This window comes from Helianthus annuus, chromosome 12 (genome assembly GCF_002127325.2).
Source record: "Helianthus annuus cultivar XRQ/B chromosome 12, HanXRQr2.0-SUNRISE, whole genome shotgun sequence".
In the NCBI taxonomy this organism is placed as follows: domain Eukaryota; kingdom Viridiplantae; phylum Streptophyta; class Magnoliopsida; order Asterales; family Asteraceae; genus Helianthus; species Helianthus annuus.
Window position 1 is genome coordinate 18,490,960 of NC_035444.2, and position 23,447 is coordinate 18,514,406.

At 39.6% G+C, this 23,447-nt stretch overlaps 2 long non-coding RNA genes across 2 annotated transcripts; both read left to right on the forward strand.

The window, feature by feature from the left end:
- The first annotated feature begins 4,490 nt into the window (after nt 1-4,490).
- On the forward strand, nt 4,491-7,306 carry LOC110896451. Its single transcript, XR_002567919.1, has 3 exons — nt 4,491-4,634; nt 5,798-5,887; nt 7,220-7,306. It is a non-coding gene; the product is annotated as an uncharacterized LOC110896451 (long non-coding RNA).
- A 3,338-nt stretch (nt 7,307-10,644) lies between these two features.
- Nucleotides 10,645-13,514, forward strand: LOC110896450. The gene is made up of 3 exons (XR_002567918.1): nt 10,645-10,850; nt 12,014-12,103; nt 13,428-13,514. It is a non-coding gene; the product is annotated as an uncharacterized LOC110896450 (long non-coding RNA).
- The last annotated feature ends 9,933 nt before the right edge of the window (nt 13,515-23,447 follow it).

The following is a 23,447-nucleotide window of genomic DNA, read 5'->3' on the forward strand; positions in this document are numbered from 1 at the left end:
GTACACTTCCATAGTCTGTCCAATTTGATCTTTGAACATCATATTCACCAGCCTTTGATATGTTGCACCTGCATTTCTTAGTCCAAAAGGCATAGCAATATAGCAATATAAACCGGTTGGGGTCCTAAAGGCCGTATCCTCTTGGTCAGATGGCTCCATCTGAATTTGTTGGAATCCAGATGATGCATCCATAAAGGTTAACAGTTCATGCCCCGCCGTTGCATCCACCATGGAGTCAATGTGGGGTAATGGGAAAGGATCCTTGGGGCATGCCTTATTCAGATCAGTGAAATCGACACATACCCTCCACTTTCCGTTTTTCTTTTGGACAACAACCACATTGGCTAACCATTTTGGATATTTTACCTCTCTGATCATACCTGCTCGAAGTAGTCTTTCTACTTCTTCCTGGATAATGGCATTCCTTTCTGGTGCAAACTTCCTCCTTTTTTGGTGGATTGGTTTGATCGACCTGTCAATGCCAAGTTTATGAGTGATAATATCCTTAGATATACCTGTCATATCTTCATGTTTCCATGCAAAGGTAGATTTTCTTCTTTTGAGGAAGGATATTATGTCTTCTTTCATCTTGCCAAGGATCCCTGATCCGATATAGATTTTTGATTCAGGATCATTAGGATCCAGAAGGATTTCGTCCACATCCTGTTCCCTTGCCTCCAAGACATTCCTTGGAGGATACTGTAATTGCTATTGCTCCCTTGGCTTCGAGGTTGGTTTCATGGATGAGGTATAACAATCCTTGGCCTCCTGCTGATCACTGTCGATCTTGATTATCCCCCATGGGCTAGGGAGTTTCACACATTGATGGCAGGTGGATGGGACTGCTTTCATATCATGTATCCAGGGCCTGCCAAGGATAACATTACAACAAGATAAACAGTCAATAACACAAAATTTTTGATAATTATGTAATCCTTCCACGTAGATTGGGAGTTTGATGTCCCCCAGAGTTTTCTTAGTTTCTCCACTGAATCCCACAAGTACGGAGGATCTTGGTGTGATGTCTGATTCTGGGATACCCATCTTCTTTAGAACATCAAGCTGGATAATGTTTACTGAGCTTCCTCCGTCGATAAGGATCCTGCGGACAAAATGGTTAGAAATAAATAGAGTAATAACTAAACTATCATGATGAGGATCCTGGATGTTAATGCGGTCATCCTCATCAAATGTTATCGTATTTCCTTCCGAGATACTTGATGTTCGGATAGGTTTTTCTCCATTATCCATTTTTGCTTCCTTTGCATGCCTTTTAGCCGCTGAGAAGGATGTACCACAGATGTCTGATCCTCCGGAAATAAAGTTGATCACTTGTGCATTCGCCGGAGGGGCTGGAGCCTTTTCAGGGATCCTTTCAGGATCCTGAGTCCTTTGCTTTTTTCTTCCCAAGAACTCTTTTAGATGCCCCTGGCTTAGCAGATATCCAATTTCCTTTCTTAATGCGATGCACTCTTCAGTTAGATGCCCGAAATCCTCGTGGTATGCACACCACTTTGACTTGTCTTTAGTCCCGGATGGTTTATCATTCTTTCTGGGCCACCTGGCTTTTTCTCCTAGATTCTGCATTGCAAGGATTAGTTCATGATTGTCAACAGAAAAACAATATTCAGAAATCGGAGGATAATCCTCATCATCCTCTTCTTGGTCAACAACATGCACGTTCTGGTTGTCATTTCTATGGTAGGATTTGAATTTATTGCTCTTGAAGGAGGATCCTTGCTTCTCCTGTTTTGAGGATCCTACTTGTCTCTCCTGGATCCTCTTGTCATCCTCTAGCCGGATGAACCTGAGTGCCCGAGTTCTTACTTCATCTTGGTTCCTGCACGGTGTAATAACAAGATCATCATAGAACAATGAATCCTTAAGCAGTCCCGTTTTGAAGGCCTCAACAGCCGTGGCCATATCCAAGTTGGGAATGTCCAAGGATTCTTTACTGAATTTAGTTATATAATCCCTTAATGATTCATTATGACTTTGAGTTACCCTGTATAAATCACTAGTTAATCTTTCAAATTTTCTACTACAAGAGAATTGATTATTGAATAAATTAACTAAATTAGCAAATGAAGTGATAGAGTAAGGGGGAAGACTTAGCAGCCATTTAAGAGCTGATCCAGTAAGAGTGGATCCAAATCCTTTACATAGGCATGCTTCCTTTAACTTTTCTGGGATTGCATTAATCTCCATCCTCTCCCTGTATTGTGCTATGTGCTCCTCAGGATCCGTTGTACCATCATACAGCTTCATAGTAGGGATATGGAATCTTTTGGGTACCTCTGCATCACAAATTGGTGGTGCAAAACGAGATACCTTATGGCTTCCATCTGCAATCTCCGGGATAGGCTTGACTACCCCTGGAACGCTTGAGATCATATCCTTCAGCTTCTGCAACTCCCTGGCCATAGCATGATTGATACCTGTATCCTGCACGAATCCATGGTTAGTGGTAAGATAATTATTTAAGGTGTTACCTCCCATTGGGTTCAGGTTAGGAATACTGTGTGTGAATCCATATGGCTGGGATTCTGGGATGATGGAGGGACCAGTGGAGGCAATGGTCTGCATTGGAATGAAATCCCCTTGATGGACATCTAGATTTCCTGTTTGCAAACTCTTTAGGGATCCTGGCATCTGGGAGGATCCTGGTATCTGAGACGATCCCGGAACAAAGGAGGATCCTTGAACCTGGGATGATCCTGGAACAAAGAAGGATCCTTGAACCTGGGATGATCCTGGAACAAAGGAGGATCCTTCAACCTGGGATGATCCTGGAACAAAGTAGGATCCTTGAAACTGGGATGATCCTGGAACAAAGTAGGATCCTTGAAACTGCTGTGCTCCTGGATAGGCTCCTGAATTAACGAAGGATCCCATATGCTGAGGATAGGATCCTGCCGGCTGAAAATGTGAGCCCGATGCCTGAGTCATTATTGCCGATCCGAGGTGCAATCCTTTTGATCCTCCCACAATTTGAACGTCTGGGACTCCTGATGGCTGAGAAGTGATCATCGGAGTATCAAAACTTAAAGATTTGGGCATCAGTGGGGAATGATCCTCTGCCGCTTTCTTTTGTCTTTTGAGATCTCCGATTTCCCTGAGGATCCTGTCATTAGTTTCATCCTGCCGCTGCATACGATCCTTCATCTGCAAAATCAAAGTAAATACATCACTAGTACTGGGAGCAGAAGAATTCATAGCAGAAGAAGATGGAGGTTTAGAGAAAGTAGGAGTTGGTCTCTTCTCAGCATTTTTTTGAGATCCTGCCGGTGGTGGAGGCAAAGGCAGAGTGTTCTGAGACGAGGTGACTGCAGACATCGCCGTGGATGTATTCTTCAATGATGAAGCCATGTAACTCTTTGAAATGATTTCGAACAGAAAGTTTTCTTATGAATAAAGCACCAATTGCCCCACGGTGGGCGCCAAACTGTTTTGGTCAAAAATCACACAAGGATAATGCAACCAAACTCTAGGTAAACGGGGACTGATGCTTGGTTTGTTGAAAAAGTAAAGGATCACTTTAGTGAGAAATATGCAAGCGACACAAGGATTTATACGAGGAAAAAGCCCTTGATCAATGAATGATCTCCGGCATAAAAAACCTCGGGTGATGGCAACTACCGATCACCAAACTTCAATATAACAAAAAATGGTTACAACTTCGGATGATAATGAGCTGAGTACAAGGATCACTATAGTATCGAGTGTCTAAGCGTGTGAGAAATGTGTTGTGTGTCTTCCGAATGGGGAAGAGTGTTATATATACAAGTGTGAGTGACCTATTTTAGGTAAATAGACTAACAATCAGCTCATTACCCCTTTAGAAATAAAAGTAAATCTAGCCTAAATTATCGCCCTTAAATCATGCCGAGTTTCCATATCCTCTACAACGTTCATCTCTGATTAAGCATATGCCAAAGTTGTAAAGACGCGTCCCTTGTTTGCAATGCTAAGAGCGGATCCTGCTAGACATTCCTGCAAGATAACATTAAATTCAATGAAAACAACTGTTAGCATGAGGATCCCTATGATGGTCCGTGATCCTGATCCTGGAACTCTGCTGAGGATCACTATCTGCCAAAGAAACAAGGATCACTGGTTAGGATCACATGTAAGGATCATGTGTTATAAAAATCCAGCCCTAACAGAAGGATAAATCCAAATGGTGTGCCTTCCATGAGGATTTCGGACATGTTACGGAGGATTGCATTGCCTTGAGGAAGGAAATAAGCTATCTTCTGAGCAAGGTGTAACACCCCAAAAGTCGAATAATGAAATTCGTTAGTAGGTTACCATGTGTAATGAAATAAAATACAACAACTAAGTAAATAAACCTAGTTAAATGCCTAATAATAGGTTAGGAAAATGAATCTTGTGGCAATTAAGAAAGTATGGTAAACTTGAGGGGCTAAGATGGCCAAAAAGGAAACTTATTATATTAAAAACAAAAATCACACACACACAAGGTTGTGTGTGTGCGTACGGTTGCACAAGAGAAAGGGGGAAGAAGGGTATGAACCCTAACCACAAGAGAATCCAGCAATTGAAGGTGTTATGGAGCAAGAATCGAATGCATGAACTCGTTTTCTTGATGATCTAGCCCTAGCAAACATGTGGTAAGTTGTATTTTATGATTTGGTGATATTATGTGAAGTGGGTTTTGATTAATCCGTGAAGTTGTGTGAAATTAAGCATGAGAATATGATAGAATCACTATATGAAACACGAATTATGCGAGTTCTAGATGTCATTTGATGATTTAGAACGAAACCCATGTGTAGGAATATAAGAATGATTATGATGAACATGCAATTGTTGATATTATGATTATGTTGTTGCACAAGATGCTATATGGTAGGTTTTGATAGTAAACATGATGTAGATTTGATGACAAAGTGATCTTGCTTGAATATGGAAAGGATATGCTTGAATTACTTGTACATTATGCATAAATGTTAGTACGCACGCCTTGTGTTTGATGAAATGTCTAGGTGAAGCTAGCAAGTAAAATTATTGCAAGAATTTGGTAATTTGGAGTAGAATGTGATAATGTTATGTTTGATAGTTAAGTTATCATGAGATACGTGTTTTGGATGAAATACATGTGAGTAGTTAGTTGATGAGATGGTTTCGTGAAAGTATGCATTAGGAATTACTACCTGATGTTTGAATGGTAGTGCACACCATGAGTCGGATTAGTGACATAATGGTAATTAAAATGGGTATGTACTAAGTGTATAGGTTGAAGACAACTAGTAAAGCTTGATGTTACGATTACATTAAATTGGCTAACTTGGCATGTAGTTGTCAAATGTAGGATCATGAAAGAGTTACTATGTGTAAATTGATTTTTGTGAATATCGAGTAAGAAATCAAGTGATCATGTAGTTGTATGTACTACATGACGTGATTATGAAATGTGTATGGCGTTACTAAAATAGTTTATCATATCAAGATAAATGTGTGTGTTCATAAGTGGGGAATAAGTAAGTATGGTCGTTGACTTTCTGAAAAGTCAATGAATATGCGAGTGACATGATTAGACTTATGAATATGCCTATGAGAAATTAAAGAATCACGATTAAGTGTTAGTACGATTAAGTATACGTACGTATGATAATAAATTGACTAAATGAATGCTGAACAATGTGGATTGTCGGTTCATGTCATATGCATGATAAGTTTGACTAATGAAAGTCTATGTAGCTAAGAGTTTGAAATGGATGTGATATGAATGAACATGCATACTAACTTTGATGTGGACATAATGACTTGAAAGGATAGGAACCCCAATTGACATGGACTTAAGTATGGAAAGCTAACGGACCATGAGGAAAGGGGAAGCTTTGCACAAACTTGGACGCACGAGGTAAGTGAATCCCAAACTTACCCTTTTGACTTAATATGTTTTGTTGTTTGGTAATTTATTTAGAGTTATGTAAGAAAGTATGAATTAAAGGTAGTGATAAGGCAAGTTTAATGGAAAATAATCGAATGTGGTTAGGTAAGTTGGGAAGTGTATGATAAAGATCGAACGGGTCGAATAAATAAGTATGAGTGAGGAATTGGTAATAAAATGTGTAATAATTAAGGACCCGGGAAAGGATTCTTAGGCTAATACGTAAGGAATTGTTTTACGGATGTTTAGGAACCAGTTTCAAGTGAAACGGATGCAAAACGAGCAAGTTATGCGAATTTTAATGTGAAAATGGAGTGCTGATCTGGGCACCACCGTAACTTACGGTGCCACCGTAAGTTACGGTGGGAGCTGGGTTCCTTTTCTGCCGTAAGGCAGTGTAGAACTACCGTAAAGTTATTGGGGCCACCGTAAGCTACGGTAGCCACCGTAGCTTACGGTGGAGGTCAGAAACAAAGTAAAGTTTGTGGATTTCTTTGTTTATCCTTTGAGTTCGGACCCCGTGGACCCATTCCAAGCCTTGTTAAGTCTTTATAATGTTCCTCAACCCCACCGAAAGGCTTGGTAAGTTACGGATGAGTTGGAATTCATTCTTAAGATCCGAAACATACCCGAGGGGCATTTAGAAAGCGTTTATGACGTATGGGTAAGATCGAGTTGTGGGAGCGAGTATGCGGGGTAATGAACCGAGTATGTGGGTATGTATGAATTAATTTAACTTCTTCCCAATACGCTTAAGCTAATAAGTAATCATGAATACGAGTCTGTATGTATGTATGAATGTGTTTATGTAATTATGTAGGTACATGTACGTGTGAGTGAAGGTAGGCACGTATGTAGTTATGTATGTATGTATGTATGTATGTATGTTTGTATGTGAGAAGGTATGTTTGTATGTAGTCAAGCATGTATGTATGTATGTGAGTATGTATGTTGTATGTAGTTATTTATGTACGTTTGTATGCGAGAAGGTATGTTATATGCAGTTAATTATGTATGTATGTATGTGAGTAGGAATGTATGTACACAATTAAGTATGTATTGCATACGTGGTTTCAATACACTTAAGTATTGATGTTATTAACAGTGTGCCTCGAGAATGAATGTAGTGCAGGTACTATATTGAAGTTTTATCAAGGATTAGACACCCGGATGGAATGAATAATTCTAGAAGGATGATATGATGGAAAGTAGATGTGGATAGAACGTAACGAGGTTACATGATTAAGAATCTTGCTTGTATATAACGTATACTAATGTTGTGAATATATGTGGTGGGTGCAGGTTGTACAAATCACAGATTATCACCATGAGGTGTAGCGATTGAAGACCGAGTCACGAGATAGATTGTACGGGAATGTTGATTATGTAAAATGATAGTTATAAGTTATGCTTTTATTATGTGTATGAGTACAAAAGATGCATGTATTGTAGGAAAGTATTTCATAATGAACTTGCAAGTGGGTCAAAACGTTTTTAATGAAAGAAATTTTTATGGTACGAATTTCCGCTGCGTCTTTTCCGTTAAAGCGTGTTAGGGTGTTACAAATTGGTATCAGAGCCCGGGTTTGAGAGAATCAAGTAGAAGGAGGTAAATACTTGAACTCAAACCGGTGTGCTCTCGTGACCAAGGACCCGTACAATCTAAGACTCGATCAAGATCTAAGGGCAGAAGCCAAGGTAAGTATGTGCTTAAGTATGTATCTGAAGATAACTAACAGTATATTATGTGTAAGGTCAGCATGATTGCTTGGAAAGGATGATTTGTAAATACGGTCTAGCGCCGGCACCAAGGTGTGTAATATGACATATTGACCAAGGTACGTAGATTTAGTTATGGGTGCATGAAATGGAAGAATTAAGAAAGAGAAAGAAAATTTTAAATGAAATGTAATAATGATATGGTAAGGAAGTTTTGGAAATGTTACACGTGCCGAAACTCAACTCTGCGGACATAAGGTGGCGATTTCGCGAAGACACGAAACTAGTATGTGGATTGTGTACCTGGCCAGTACACAAGAAACGTATGACGTTCGTGAGACCGTGATAATTGTTACAGGTATGTCCGTTAGAATTAGGTTGTAGGTGAACGTGGGGGTGAAGAGAAAAGTAAAACTTTCGGAAATGAAAGTATGAAAGATATGTTAGAATCCGCGGGACGGATTCGAAACATGAAAGAAATGAAAGTATGAATGATGCGTTAGAATCCGCTAGACGGATTCAAGAAATGAAAGGCTCGAATGGAATGTTTGAATCCGCAAGACGGATTCAAGGAATGAAATGCAGGAATGATATGCTTGAATCTGCGAGACGGATTCAAATCGTAGAAGGAAGAAAATGTGTAAATGGTAGGATAGAAACCGTTAGACGGATTCAAAACATAGAAGTAGTAAAAAGGTATGGATGTTACATTTGAATCCGCAAGACAGATTTAAAACATATAAAAGATAAAATTTACCCACATCATAATTGTGTCAATAATTGACCGTAGTCATGTCAAACCAGTTCTATGAGTAAACGCAAAGTGAATGAACAAAGGAATGATCGTAATGGACACACACAAACCTAAGTTTTAAAATGAAAGGAAGAAGTGTTACAACCCGTTATGTGTAAATGTGTTAGTAATCCGATCTGTAGGAGTCATAATGTAAGACGGGCTACTACCCGGACAATGAATTAAGTATGAATGAGAAGGGTAAGCTTGGTCATGGGTATCGAAATAACGTAATGAATGATTTTGCAAGTAAGCATGAATGGAAAGAAGTACGAACGTATACCTCGATGCATATACGATAAATAAGAAATGTTAGTTGGCCTTGAAAGATCAAATTATGAAGGTTGGCGAACTAAGTAACTAGAATGAAAAAGTTTCATGTGAGAAATGAAAGTTACTAACTGTTAAATTTCTTGATGATAATGTTAGAATCTTTGATGTGATGAAACCAACAGAATTGGTGAAAGGATGCGTTCGAAGGGAGGCACATTACATGGATGAATGGAATCTAGCCTGGTATGGCTAGTGCTCGTGAGGAATGTGGACAGATCTGATTTACAGATCGTTGTAGTATGGAATGAAATCGAGGTAAGTGAAGTGTTTTAAATTATGATGGATAAGTATGAAATAGTAAATCGAAATCGGCCTGCAAATTGCGTGGTGAAAGGAGTATGGTATAGTATGGAATGGTTAATTCCTTAAAATTAACATAAGGAGAGAACCATGTCATTGAGAATTACGTTTTATAAGTTATTAGCGAAACCTTCGGGTATGGGTTAGACTCTCGTATGAAGAACCTGTATGATGCGCTTGTGTAGGCAAACTTTAGTGATGCATGAATTGAGAAGAATAGTAATGTAGGACAAATGAGGTAAGTTGAAGGTAAGGTATGAGAAATATGGACTTACTAGTAAGGACTGGTGTTGAGATTATGTCAAATTTCTAGTTTTTTGAATATGATTGTCAACTATAGTATTTCGAATATGTTAGTATGAGTTGAAATGGTGGTACATGTGCTTATATGTAATTAGTTGATCATGTACTTATGTATATGTGTGTCTTCCACCATGATTATGAAATGTAAATGGTATCATTGGTATGGCCGACCAGGTTTAGATGAGTACATGATCATATGATGAAAGTATGTTATTAAAAAGTGAATTTCAAAAGTTTGAGAAAATTAGAGTATTTATTAAACTTTCGTATAATAAATTTGCACGACATGTTTGCTTAGGTAGATTAAGTAATGCAGGAAGTGAAAGTAATAGTAATATGAAATGCATGAAACGATTGAAGGCAATATAAAGGTATGCAAAGTACAAGTAACTATGGAAAACGTAGAATGATGTTAACATGAGAACTAGGCACGTAGTTTGACTATGAGAGAGTAGTTTTGTTGTGATGACAAAACAATAGTAAATATTATACAGTGCATGTAGAGAATGTAATTTTAAGAAATAAGATGAAGGTATTAGATCCGTTACGAACGGATCATATGAATGTATGTATGACTGCAAGTTGAAGTAGTATGTATATTGACCCGTTTTTAATAGGCCAAGGAATTGAGAATGTGTGTAAAGATAAAGTATGTAAGGTATGGACTTGTTAGAAAGAAGTCAATTGTATGAATAGTCATGAAGCGGGAATGGGTAGTTACTTAGTCTTACGATGTATCCATCAAAGTTAAACATAGAGGTGTCTGTATGAATTACGAAGTAAGAGCGTAACCTCGATAAGAATAATATGAATATTGGAAATGAATAGGAATGTTATTAATAGGATGTTGAAATTGTTTTAAGTAAACGAAATGGTGTATTGTACATGATATACGAGTATTATAATGGTAAAGGAACCATTAGCTATGAAATGCGTTAAAAACTAGCGCTATTAGTGAAAGCGACACTAATAAGAACTCCGAGATGGGTTCTTGGAAATAGAAGGTTGTTATTAAGATGGGCTAGTGGTCGTGTTGATAGGGTAAGGGAAAGGATATTAGTGTCTAATGGAAATGAGAAAGGTTTCGGGGACGAAACCTTCTTTAAGGGGGGTAGATTTGTAACACCCCAAAAGTCGAATAATGAAATTCGTTAGTAGGTTACCATGTGTAATGAAATAAAATACAACAACTAAGTAAATAAACCTAGTTAAATGCCTAATAATAGGTTAGGAAAATGAATCTTTTGGCAATTAAGAAAGTATGGTAAACTTGAGGGGCTAAGATGGCCAAAAAGGAAACTTATTATATTAAAACAAAAATCACACACACACAAGGTTGTGTGTGTGCGTACGGTTGCACAAGAGAAAGGGGGAAGAAGGGTATGAACCCTAACCACAAGAGAATCCAGCAATTGAAGGTGTTATGGAGCAAGAATCGAATGCATGAACTCGTTTTCTTGATGATCTAGCCCTAGCAAACATGTGGTAAGTTGTATTTTATGATTTGGTGATATTATGTGAAGTGGGTTTTGATTAATCCGTGAAGTTGTGTGAAATTAAGCATGAGAATATGATAGAATCACTATATGAAACACGAATTATGCGAGTTCTAGATGTCATTTGATGATTTAGAACGAAACCCATGTGTAGGAATATAAGAATGATTATGATGAACATGCAATTGTTGATATTATGATTATGTTGTTGCACAAGATGCTATATGGTAGGTTTTGATAGTAAACATGATGTAGATTTGATGACAAAGTGATCTTGCTTGAATATGGAAAGGATATGCTTGAATTACTTGTACATTATGCATAAATGTTAGTACGCACGCCTAGTGTTTGATGAAATGTCTAGGTGAAGCTAGCAAGTAAAATTATTGCAAGAATTTGGTAATTTGGAGTAGAATGTGATAATGTTATGTTTGATAGTTAAGTTATCATGAGATACGTGTTTTGGATGAAATACATGTGAGTAGTTAGTTGATGAGATGGTTCCGTGAAAGTATGCATTAGGAATTACTACCCGATGTTTGAATGGTAGTGCACACCATGAGTCGGATTAGTGACATAATGGTAATTAAAATGGGTATGTACTAAGTGTATAGGTTGAAGACAACTAGTAAAGCTTGATGTTACGATTACATTAAATTGGCTAACTTGGCATGTAGTTGTCAAATGTAGGATCATGAAAGAGTTACTATGTGTAAATTGATTTTTGTGAATATCGAGTAAGAAATCAAGTGATCATGTAGTTGTATGTACTACATGACGTGATTATGAAATGTGTATGGCGTTACTAAAATAGTTTATCATATCAAGATAAATGTGTGTGTTCATAAGTGGGGAATAAGTAAGTATGGTCGTTGACTTTCTGAAAAGTCAATGAATATGCGAGTGACATGATTAGACTTATGAATATGCCTATGAGAAATTAAAGAATCACGATTAAGTGTTAGTACGATTAAGTGTACGTACGTATGATAATAAATTGACTAAATGAATGTTGAACAATGTGGATTGTCGGTTCATGTCATATGCATGATAAGTTTGACTAATGAAAGTCTATGTAGCTAAGAGTTTCAAATGGATGTGATATGAATGAACATGCATACTAACTTTGGTGTGGACATAATGACTTGAAAGGATAGGAACCCCAATTGACATGGACTTAAGTATGGAAAGCTAACGGACCATGAGGAAAGGGGAAGCTTTGCACAAACTTGGACGCACGAGGTAAGTGAATCCCAAACTTACCCTTTTGACTTAATATGTTTTGTTGTTTGGTAATTTATTTAGAGTTATGTAAGAAAGTATGAATTAAAGGTAGTGATAAGGCAAGTTTAATGGAAAATAATCGAATGTGGTTAGGTAAGTTGGGAAGTGTATGATAAAGATCGAACGGGTCGAATAAATAAGTATGAGTGAGGAATTGGTAATAAAATGTGTAATAATTAAGGACCCGGGAAAGGATTCTTAGGCTAATACGTAAGGAATTGTTTTACGGATGTTTAGGAACCAGTTTCAAGTGAAACGGATGCAAAACGAGCAAGTTATGCGAATTTTAATGTGAAAATGGAGTGCTGATCTGGGCACCACCGTAACTTACGGTGCCACCGTAAGTTACGGTGGGAGCTGGGTTCCTTTTCTGCCGTAAGGCAGTGTAGAACTACCGTAAAGTTATTGGGGCCACCGTAAGCTACGGTAGCCACCGTAGCTTACGGTGGAGGTCAGAAACAAAGTAAAGTTTGTGGATTTCTTTGTTTATCCTTTGAGTTCGGACCCCGTGGACCCATTCCAAGCCTTGTTAAGTCTTTATAATGTTCCTCAACCCCACCGAAAGGCTTGGTAAGTTACGGATGAGTTGGAATTCATTCTTAAGATCCGAAACATACCCGAGGGGCATTTAGAAAGCGTTTATGACGTATGGGTAAGATCGAGTTGTGGGAGCGAGTATGCGGGGTAATGAACCGAGTATGTGGGTATGTATGAATTAATTTAACTTCTTCCCAATACGCTTAAGCTAATAAGTAATCATGAATACGAGTCTGTATGTATGTATGAATGTGTTTATGTAATTATGTAGGTACATGTACGTGTGAGTGAAGGTAGGCACGTATGTAGTTATGTATGTATGTATGTATGTTTGTATGTGAGAAGGTATGTTTGTATGTAGTCAAGCATGTATGTATGTATGTGAGTATGTATGTTGTATGTAGTTATTTATGTACGTTTGTATGCGAGAAGGTATGTTATATGTAGTTAATTATGTATGTATGTATGTGAGTAGGAATGTATGTACACAATTAAGTATGTATTGCATACGTGGTTTCAATACACTTAAGTATTGATGTTATTAACAGTGTGCCTCGAGAATGAATGTAGTGCAGGTACTATATTGAAGTTTTGTCAAGGATTAGACACCCGGATGGAATGAATAATTCTAGAAGGATGATATGATGGAAAGTAGATGTGGATAGAACGTAACGAGGTTACATGATTAAGAATCTTGCTTGTATATAACGTATACTAATGTTGTGAATATATGTGGTGGGTGCAGGTTGTACAAATCACAGATTATCACCATGAGGTGTAGCGATTGAAGACCGAGTCACGAGATAGATTGTACGGGAATGTTGATTATGTAAAATGATAGTTATAAGTTATGCTTTTATTATGTGTATGAGTACAAAAGATGCATGTATTGTAGGAAAGTATTTCATAATGAACTTGCAAGTGGGTCAAAACGTTTTTAATGAAATAAATTTTTATGGTACGAATTTCCGCTGCGTCTTTTCCGTTAAAGCGTGTTAGGGTGTTACACAAGGGATATCTAAAAGATCTCTTGGGAAGAAAGAAGAATAAAGGGCAGGATACTGAGAAGGATCCTGAACGAGCAGCCTCACCTCCCGTGGATGCCAAGATAATCAACTTTATTTCGGGAGGATCAGACATTTGTGGGACTTCGTATTCGGCGGCGAAGAGACATGCAAAAGAAGCTAAGGCTGAGAGGGGGGACAAACCTGTCAGAATGACTACCCTCACAACTGACAAAATGATCACGTTTGACGCTGATGACAGGGATACTGTCCAGGATCCTCTCCATGATGCTCTGGTAATAACGTTATATGTGGCTAACCACTTTGTATGCAGGATACTGGTTGATAATGGCAGTTCCGTCAACATAATCCAACTGGAGACTCTGAAGAGAATGAATGTGTCTCCAATGGATATTACTTAGAAGTCTACTGTGCTCGTTGGTTTCAGTGGAGAAGCTAGGAACACAGTGGGAGAGATAAAACTGCCTGTATATGTTGAAGGAGTCAACAAGATACAACGTTTCCGTGTGATGGATTCTCTATCCTGCTATAACATCATCCTAGGAAGACCGTGGATTCACGATATGAAGGTCGTACCATCAACATATCACCAATGCATCAAGATCCCTACCCCTTGGGGAGTTGTCAAGATCGACAGTGATCAGCAAGAGGCGAAAGAATGTTACTCATCCTCAACCAAACCAAGCGCAGCATAGGAATTAAAGATGCGGGCCCAGGATATCGTGGAGAATCCGGAGCAGGATGTGAAGAAAGTTATCCTGGATCAGGATAACCCTGATATCTCGGTGCTCGTAGGGACCAATATCCCTCAGGATATTGAAGAGCAATTAACTAACTTTCTGAAATGCAGGATGTCAACATTCGCATGGAAGCATAAGGACATGACAGGTATATCCAAAGACATTATTACTCACAAGCTTGGAATTGACAGGTCGTTCAAGCCTATATAACAGAAGAGAAGGAAATTCGCCCCTAAGCGGAATGCAATTATCCAAGAGGAGGTTGAAAGATTATTGAAGTCCAGGATGATTAGAGAAGTCAAATTCCCTAGATGGCTAGCAAATGTGGTAGTGGTTCAAAAGAAGAATGGGAAGTGGAGAGTCTGTGTAGACTACACAGACCTGAACAAAGCTTGTCCAAAAGACCCATTCCCTCTGCCTCATATAGACTCGATGGTGGATGCCACTGCCGGTCATGAAATGTTGACCTTCATGGATGCATCCTCAGGATTCCAACAGATTCAAATGGAACCTTCGGACCAGGAGGATACTGCTTTCATGACACCAACAGGTATTTATTGTTATACTGCTATGCCTTTCGGTTTGAAAAATGCAGGTGCAACGTACCAGAGATTGGTGAACATGATGTTTAAGGACAAACTGGGGGACACCATGGAGGTTTACATTGACGATATGGTGGTCAAATCAAAGAAAGCTGAGGATCATCTCCGTGATATTAAAGGAGCATTCGATATCCTGGACCAGTATAATATGAAACTTAATCCTGCAAAGTGCCATTTTGGAGTGGGGGCAGGAAAGTTTTTAGGATACATGGTGACAAAAAGAGGGATAGAGGCAAGCCCGAAGCAGATCAAAGCTATCTTGGATATAAAGTCACCCTCGAATATGAAGGATGTTCAACGGTTAACAGGACGAGTGGCAGCCTTGAATAGGTTTATTTCAAGATCCTCGGAAAAGTGTAAAGAATTCTATGATATCCTGAAAAAGAGTAAGAAATTTGAATGGGGCGAGAAGCATGAAGCAGCCCTGCAGGATTTGAAGCAGTATCTCTCAACCGCGCCTCTATTGATGAAGCCTGAGGATGGTGAACCATTATCCTTGTATCTTGCAGTATCAGGGAATGCAGTAAGTGCAGTACTCGTAAAGGATCACGAAGGTCAGCAGTATCCTGTTTATTATGTTAGCAAAAGTTTGTTAAATGCTGAAACTAGATATTCTCATCTAGAAAAGCTAATACTGGCTCTAGTAATGGCATCAACAAAGCATAGACATTATTTTGAAACACATAGGATTCACGTTAAAACCAATTATCCTGTTAAGAATGTGCTTAGGAAACCGGAGATGTCGGGTAGAATGGCTAAGTGGTCGGTAAAATTAAGTGCCTATGATTTAATATATGAACCTAGAAATGCAATAAAGTCTCAGGCTCTAGCGGACTTTGTGGCTGATTTCAGTAGTGATATTCAAAATGAAGTAGACCTAGAAGTACAACAACTAGGAGAAAACTTAGAATCCTGGACATTATATACTGATGGTGCATCTAATGTAAGGGGTGTAGGTTTAGGTATACTACTAAAATCGCCACAGGGGGACATAATACCCCAGGCTGTTAGATGTGAATTCCCTGCTACTAACAATGAGGCAGAATATGAAGCTTTAATTGCAGGACTAGAATTGGCTAAGAATATGAATATCAAGAATTTGCAAGTATATGTTGATTCCTTGTTAATTACTAATCATTTTAATGGATCCTATGCAGTCAAGGGTGAGAAACTAATTGAATACCTCGGTATTCTTAAAAAATTAGCAGGATATTTCGATATTTTTACACTTGAACAGGTACCAAGAGAGGATAACGCCGAAGCAGACGCATTGGCAAACTTGGGATCATCAATCAGGATACCAGAAGGGACCCCAATACCGATATTACATATCCTGTATCCTGCAACGAATCCCCAGGATAAAGAAGTAGCAGGTATTCAGGATCCTGGAGCGGTATATCCTGAGGAGGATCCTAAATCCTGGACGGCCCCAATCATGAGATATCTCAAGGAAGGACATATCCCCGGAGATGAAAATCCTAAGGCATTTAGGATGAAGGTATCACGATTCACTATTATAAATAATATTTTATATAAGAAATCTCTTGCAGGACCATACTTGAGATGCTTGGAGGATCCTGAAGCCAAAGAAGTACTTCAGGATATACATGAAGGGGATTGCGGTAACCATACTGGGGGCAGGTCATTATTCTCAAAAGTATTAAGGACAGGATATTATTGGCCAACAATGAGGAAAGATGCCGCAGAATATGCTCGAAGATGTGACGCATGTCAGAGACATAGTAACATACTGCATCAACCTGCTGAACCATTATATCCTATTGTTTCCCCTTGGCCATTTATGAAGTGGGGCATGGATATAGTAGGAAAGTTACCAAAAGCCCCGGGAGGAAAAGTTTTTATGCTAGCAATGACGGACTATTTCTCTAAGTGGGTCGAAGCGGAAGCATTTGTTCAAGTTAGAGACCAAGAAGTAGTATCCTTCATAAAGAGGAATATCCTAACCAGATTCGGAGTACTAGCTGAAATAATCTGTGACAATGGTTCTCAGTTTATAAGCAAGAGAACTACTGACTTTTGCAAGAGTTGGGGAATCAAAATGGTAACATCTACTCCAGTACATCCTCAAGCGAATGGACAAGCAGAATCCTCAAACAAGATATTTGTCAATAACTTAAAGAAAAGGCTTGGAGCCAAAAAAGGAAGATGGGCAGAAGAATTACCCTTTGTTTTATGGGCTGATAGGACAACGGTAAAGAATGCAACAGGCCAAACCCCATTTTCCTTGGTATTTGGAGTAGAAGCAATGATTCCGACGGAAATGACAATGCCCACTGCAAGATCTACCCTAAGTGATCCTGAGCAGAATCCTGAAACCTTGAGTCAGGATTTAGACACTATAGATGAAAAAAGAGATGCGGCAAGGCTAAGGATGGCAGCATATCAACAGAGAATATCCAGGGCATATAACAAGAACATTAGGACCAGAAGATTTAAGGTTGGAGATTGGGTGCTAAGAAAGGCTTTTCAGAATACTACTAATCCTGCCGATGGCAAGTTAGCTCCAAAATGGGAAGGACCATACGAAGTTGAATCAGAAGCAGGGAAAGGAGCATACAGACTCAAGAATATGGAGGGGGATATGCTACCAAGGTCTTAGAATGCTATACACCTTAAGCTCTATTTCAAGTGAGTTTAGAATTTAATTTCTAACTCAGGATGGTATGAATTCTACCTTTTTTAAATATGTTTGGTTTAATTTGTTCTTTGTAACCCAATACTGACTTAAGCATCGGAGGGGTGTTAGCCAAGCTAACACCCACCTTAGTTTACAATTGTTTTGCAAGATATGTTTCAGGATACAGTTCCGGTATATGTACTCAGGATAACTCGAAAGATTAGAGGATTGGCCCCCTCTCTCACGTTTAAGGGATACTGATTCCTTCACAGGTTTAATGGTATTCACCTTTCTCCCGAATTGGGTTTAAACACCCCGCCTGGAGCGCAAGTTATTCAGGGATAGTTCAAGGTGGCGGGACCAGTCCATGTAAAAGTGGCTGACAATTTCGTTACTGTTGGCTATATCCTGAATCCTAAAGGTATATGAGGATTGATCACCCTCTCTCACGAAAGAGTAGTTTCATACTCTCTAAGGTTTAAAGGTTTTCACCTTTCTTAGTCTTGGAGTTTATACACTCCCGCCTGTAGCGCATGAAAATTTGGGATTTTCCCCAGGATACAAGGGATTTATCTCCGGTACATCCTTGGGTTTTGCCCTTGGGACGTAAAAAATTGCCTATACAATGGAAACTGACATTCAGAAGATTTCTAAAGTATTTGAAGGCATTGTACACAGGGGACATTCCCACCAAGGTGGTGGTCTAAAGCTAAAAGGATGGGACTTGGAACTAATGCACTAAGTACCTTGCACAGGGGACATCTTCATTGGAAGAATTGCAAAGGGATTGAAGTTTGGTAATAGGTTTATACCCTATTTCTGGTATGATCTTTCCTTTGTAAACATCGTCTAAGTTTTTAGTAACATTATGATAAGTATCCTGATATATTCTTAAAGTTCTTTTCAGAATATTTGATTAAGGTGTTTGGAACTAGTGTTGGTTTGGAACTTTGATCATTTAAATATTATCGAAAACTGGTTGTTTATCAAAAACTTTCTACAAAGTTGAAGGGATGTTTGGAAGTTCTATCTAATAAAAAGTTTTTATAGTATATCGCTGAGCATACTGATCAGGATATTTTATAAGATAACAGTATGAATTTTTTTGCAAAGCTAAGAGTTACACTAAGTAATGCAAGGTAACAGAAAATAAGTCAAAAGATAGTTATATTATTAACAAGTCAAAAGTTGTGCTTTTGGTTTCACCTCAAACCGAGGCCCATCCGCCAAAAGCACGATTAGTTTTTACCATACTTGTGTAACGGTTGCAGGGTATATCTCAAAACAGGACCTGTCCACCTACAACCGTTATCACATTCAAAACAAGTTATACTAATTGATGACCAAGGGATTCGTCCTAAAACCTAGGACCCATCCACCTTTGGTCATCACATTGTTCTAGTGCAGGAAATGTAAATTGTTCGAAGACAGGAAAAGTAAATTGTTTATGCAACCACAACCATGAAATTAAAAAGTGGGCTCCGGCCTCGGCACATACATCCATCATCGCCCACAATGTTGCGCTTAGGGGGCAGCTCCCTCTTCCATCATGTCCTCTCCAGCAGCATCCTCTCCAGCATTCATCCCAGCCTTATCAGCAGCATCTCTACCAGCATCCTTTATAGCACCAGCATCATCTACCTTCTCGGTCACCTTAGTGGGTTCCTCTGCAGCAGGTTTTGAGGGGGGCTCCACAGGATTGTCACCAAGATCCTTCAGTTTCATCTCCCAGGCTTTGATATTCCATGAAGGGCATTCAAAGCCCAAAGCCCTGGCCTCATATGCCATTTTTAGCCTGGCCTGGAGGAGGGAGATGACAACTGAATTCTTAAGGCTCTCCCGGTACGAAGCCATATCTTGCTCATGTTGAACCTGGGCCGCGTCGGACTTAGCTTGAGCCTCTTGGGTGATCTTCTGGATGGTAGACTGGTGGTCTTGAGTCATGGCCTTGTACTTGGCTTCATAATGTTCCGATTTGGCGGTGGCGATTGCTGCTTGATCAGCGATGGTAGCCTCAGCCTTCTTCAGTTTGCTCTCTAACATGACATTCGAGCCACATGCGTCCTCGTAGAGGAATACCAGGCGTTCAAGGCCCTGTAAGGTAGGTAAACAGGTATCAGCCTAGACCAACATTTGTAATTAGCATATGGTGCAGGATATAGGCCGGAATACTAACCTGGTTAAGGAAACCTGTCATGAATTTGCTGGAATCCATGAACCCGTGATCCTCAAATGGGAATACATGGGGAGTAGTAGGATGATCTGCTTCCTTCCTCTTCCGGGAGCTAGAGGCCCGGGTCCTGGATGCTGGAGGAGCTTTGGGAGCGGTGGTAGTCTTTGAGCTGCTGGGCTTTGGAGTGTCAGCTGGCTTTGGATTAATTTCTTGTTTGATGGGTGCAAGGCTGGAATAACTATCCAACTCATCAAGTTGGAAGCCTTCAAGGTTGATGACCGGCACTGTGTCAAGGGAGAAGTGTTTAATTTATGTCATTTATATCCTATAGTCAATTTGCTCACCTATACTTACCAGACATTTCTGAACTAGACTTCTGACTTGAGTTTGTGAGAGACAGGGAAAAAGTTCTTTCGGCTGCAGGAAGTCGGTAAATCTCTTTGATCCTGGGTTGTGATTCTACACTTGGGGGTGCTAGGTCTCTGAAATTCGCTGCGCAAATATTAGGATATCAGTCAGAATACAGTTAAGAATATATTTGGGAATGTTCCTAAAACCCTAAATCCTACCCTTGGTTAGCCATCTAACTGGCAGGTCGAAACCCCCGTCAATGGAGTCCCTCTTTACGAAAAAGAACTTTCGTTGCCACTGATCTTCGTTCTTGGTGGCTTTAAGGATTAGGGGATTTTTGGAAGTGGAAAACAAGAGAAAACGGCTATTTCCATGAGATCTCAATCGATATGCTATGGGAAGGTCTTCAATACACAAGTCAGGGCAATGACGAGATTTGATTTGGTCAAGCACCATCAAAACTCGCTAGACCATTGGCATGGTTTGGGAATAACTAAGGCCGGTGAGCTCGAAGAAACGAGAGATGAAGGGTGGAAATGGGTACCGGAGTCCTGAAGAAAAGGGGTAGGCAAAGAAGCAAACCCACTCGTCTGATGACGCATCTGATCGGACCTCCCGATCAAATGGGCGAATGACTGTTCCGGTGGGAAAAGCACCGGGATCCTTCAGAGCAGCGATATCGGCATTGTTAAAGGAGCAGATCTCTTTTTCTGGTTCTCGTATGAGATTTTGGCTCACGAGGGTTGGGACCGGCTCATTCGAGTGAGATCTTGTCCGTGATGCCATGAGAAGTATCAAGCAAATTACAAGAAATTCAAAGAAAGTAGAGGATGAGAGAGAGGACGAATACCTGAAAATTGCTTGGAGAGAAGTGATAATAATGTGAGATATCTCAGCTAATTATAGGCTGGATATAGGGGGTGAAGAGTAAAAGAAGCGTGGGAAGTTGCACAAAGTCATCTCAAACGTCGCTTCGTTTTAATTGCCTCGGTTTGCGAGATAAAGTTTTTGAAATATATCCGTTGGATTGGTATACCAACAGATATATTTGGGGACAATATGTTAGGGGTCATTTTCTAAGCGTACATATCCTGACCAATATCCTGCCTTTGTTTGTTTATTTGTAACCAGGATGCTGGAAGAGGATATTGCTAACATCTTGGGCGATATCCTGAGGTTTATTAATTAACCACGTGTAGGTTAAGGGCTGAGACTTGCTAACGGTCATCAGGACTTCTTCTCCTTAAGACTCGGGCGAATTTGTTGTGAGGAAGCCGTTGAAGCCGAAAGACTTGGTCCTCAACGTTCGAGTGGGAATATTCGCTGGATCCCGGGAGTTTATGATAGTTTGTTATTTTATCTTTACTATAAAAAGATGGGGGCGGATCAGTTTAAGGCACACAATCTCCACTAACACTCTCGCATACTTTCACTCTCTAGCTCATTACAAACGATACACTTGTATTCAAATTTCAGTGTAACACTTAGTCGATCCGCACCACATCCTGCACTGTGTCCTGATATTTGAAGCAATAGAAGAACAAGGCAACTGCGATTGTCAGCTCCCGAGGTTTTATGCCGGCGATCTAGATTGATCAAGGGCTTTCCTCGTACATCTCGTGTCATTTACTTTACTTTTTTGCTCATTGTTTGATCACAGATACGACTCTATATCCTGAGCCATATCCCGAAACTGTTTTTGCAAATAACTCAATTGACATATTTTTGAACACATTCTCTTAGAACACTACCTCACTTATCCAATTTGATCACTTAATTGCTTCGGTAATTTTTGACCAAAACAAGTATGAAGGCTCATACCTTGGTTCATCAAAATATGAGTATGAGGGAGGAGGTTCATACCTTTGGTCTTCATAGGATGTGTATGAAGTCGATGGCTCGTACCTGGGCTCCTCATAATGGTTGTATGAATCGGATGGTTGGAACAAGTTACAATATTGTACCAAGTGCGGGTTTCCACAATTAGTGCAATAGTCTCTCATATAATCATCCTCCTCATAGGTGTAGTTGTAACCTCCTGAGTATTGATCCATAAGAATCACTCAGCAGACCACAACTGAGTCTCGGGACCAGAAAACAAAAACAAAGATGGAAACAGAAGCTGGACACGGCCCCGTGTCTGGTGAACACGGCCCCGTGTTCAGGGTCTGTATCTGGGCGTTTTAATTAAATTTACTTGTCACGCTGGACAGGGGGCATGTTCAGTGAGCACGACCCCGTGTTTAGACTCTGTATCTGGGTATCTAACTAAAAATATGCAGCACGGGGGCGTGTTCAACGAGCACGGCCCCGTGTTCAGGCTACTGTAAATGCAAACTAAACTAAAATGCAGAAAAATATGCGCGCGTTTTAAAAAGGTTTTGAAAAACTGATTAGGCCGTCGATTTTAAGCTTTCTTAAAATCCTTGTGTCCCCGGCAACGGCGCCAAAAACTTGATGTGCGTGTAGTGTAATATATTTTTAATGTATATTTAAGCCCTTTTTACACTTTTAGCCAAGTTTTAAATTTATAAAACACGATATTCACTAACACTAAACACACATATGGGCAAGTGCACCCATCGTGGACGTAGTATAGTGTTGGTAAGATACCGAGGTCGTCCAAGGACACAAGAGGTTTTAATAACGGTTTATCCTCAACGTCTAATCAAATCAAAAAGTTAGAAAAGGTTTTTAAACTAAGAAAATAAAAACTAACTAAATGCTGAAAAATAAAATAAAATAAAAAAAACAGATAGACAAGATGAATCACTTGGATCCGACTCGTGTATTAGTATAACCTTTGATTATTTTCGCACTTTTGCACTTGTTTAAGAGATTATCTTAGTTATCGTAGTAGGCCCCTCTTTTGAAGGTGACGTTACCCTCAACCCAGTAGTTTGAGTCAGCAAGGATACAATCCTAAAGGGTTGGATTATTGGAAGATAATGAATTAAGTTATTAATGCAAATTATGGTAGGCCCCGCTTTTGGCGGCGACGTTACCCTCGGCTAAGTAGTCTGAGTCAGCAGGGATACAGTCCTAAATAGCCGGGTTATAGTATTAATAGTAGTTAACTTATGAGGGGGTCAAAGAGTTTGGATCCCCGCCATCCAATACTTAAGGGTATTGAAGGAGATCCTACTAAATTTGACCCAGGTCCCTTGCAGGACCTCTAAACGCTGAACAAGGGCAAGACCCTTACCAAACCGTTCCCTTAATCCCCGACCAGGTAG